Source organism: Octodon degus, unplaced genomic scaffold (assembly GCF_000260255.1).
Source record: "Octodon degus isolate 3935 unplaced genomic scaffold, OctDeg1.0 scaffold00302, whole genome shotgun sequence".
Lineage (NCBI taxonomy): Eukaryota > Metazoa > Chordata > Mammalia > Rodentia > Octodontidae > Octodon > Octodon degus.
In genome coordinates, this window is record NW_004524878.1 from 1611937 (window position 1) to 1613620 (window position 1684).

Below are 1684 nucleotides of genomic sequence, written 5' to 3' on the forward strand. Positions count from 1 at the left end.
TGCTTGTTTCCACAGCAATATACTAACATTGGAATGATACAGAGATCAACATGACCTCTGTGAAAGTATGACAAACAAATTCAGGAAGTATTCCATATTTTTAGACACAATAATTATCAATAATAGTATTTCTTAAGACTTCTTGAAAGCAAGCATTAATATTCAATTATTTTTTTCACTCTTGCATAACTATATGTTACTCTGAGCAACAGATTTGATGATAAAAATAGATAATATAACAACCACTGTTATAGCTATTCCTGTTTTGAAAATCTGTAACATAGTATTGTTGCATGTTACCCTGTTTCTCTTTTTTTTTCTATTTGTTTTTGCTTCTGCTTTTATTCTTCAAAATAAAATAAAATTAGAAAAAAAATAGTATTCTAACATACTTATGTGTATGTGTGCTTGTAAAGACAAGTGTTTGTTATTAATCAAACATGTAAGTTTTCTTATTTAAAATTATTAAGCTTGGGCTATTGAGCAATAAAAATTCGAAACAAAAATATTCTACCAGTAAGCTCCAAGTTTATTACCTACAAAAATAAAATGAAACAAAAATTTTTATTTATTTATTTATTTATTTGTGTGTGGAGGAGGGCAGCTCAGCCCACCAGGGGGCGGGGCTGGCTGGCATGTGGTGCTGGGGGATTGAACTGCAGTCCCTGTGATTTACTAAGCTTGTTCTAAGTAGGTGCTTTAGACCACTGAGCCATCTCACCAGCCCCCAAAAATATTTTAAAGGGAAAAAAGTACATGTTAAACATTTTTTCAGGCAATGAGCATTTAGCCCAGGGCACTCACACTGACCTATATCCCCTTCTTATTTTGAAACTCATCTCACTAAGTCACGAAGTTGCCCAGATGGCCTGAACTGTGATCCAGAGTGCTGCCACTGCAGGCATGCACCACCACATGGATAAAGTCAACTCTTTTCTGGTCTAACAAGGATCTTGTTAGTAAAAAATTAAAATCAGAGCAATTTTGACAAGTGTCCTTGAATATCCACTCCATAGCGGACCTTGGATAGTTAAGTGCCAATAAGGAACAGCCTCCTCCTGTAAGAAGTATATAGGCTGTTGGGAAAGAATGAATCATAATTATTTTGTTAGATTTGGATAAGCACAATGTTAAAATTAAGAACAAAAACCTGTGGCAAGTGGGAATAACTAGAAAATATTTCAAAGAGCTGACCTGGTAAAAAATTTAATTCTTCAACTAGAATGACTGGAAATAGGTGGGCAAAGAGCAATTACAGAATACTGGAGGAGAAAGTCAAGCAAGGCAAGGTGTTTTGTAGTACTGAGTAGATGGAAACAGTATAAGAAGCCAGACTGAAGTTTAAGACAATAATATGGCTAATATTTATTAAGCACTTACTATGTGCCAAGTACTATTAAAGGCTTTGCATGTACTAATTGATCTGATCATTGGGACCCTGGGAGGAATATACTGTTATAATTCTCATTTTATATACTGACAAAACAAATATAGAAGGATTAATCTGCTCGTGGTTGCAATGATACAACTAAAAGCTATGGGGCCAGGTTCTTGAAATCAATAAATAATAAAAAAGACCAAATTCTGTCTCACCCTTGAGCACACTTATTGTAAGGAGCAGCTAACAAGAATCTTATCTACTTTTTCTCTCATTAATTCCTACTTTTTCTTTCTTTCTTTCTTT

General features: G+C 34.1%; 1 non-coding gene across 1 annotated transcript; it reads left to right on the forward strand.

Annotated features, from left to right (window-relative positions):
* Positions 1 to 102, forward strand: LOC111814379. Its single transcript, XR_002819378.1, has one exon. It is a non-coding gene; the product is annotated as a U6 spliceosomal RNA (small nuclear RNA).
* The last annotated feature ends 1582 nt before the right edge of the window (positions 103 to 1684 follow it).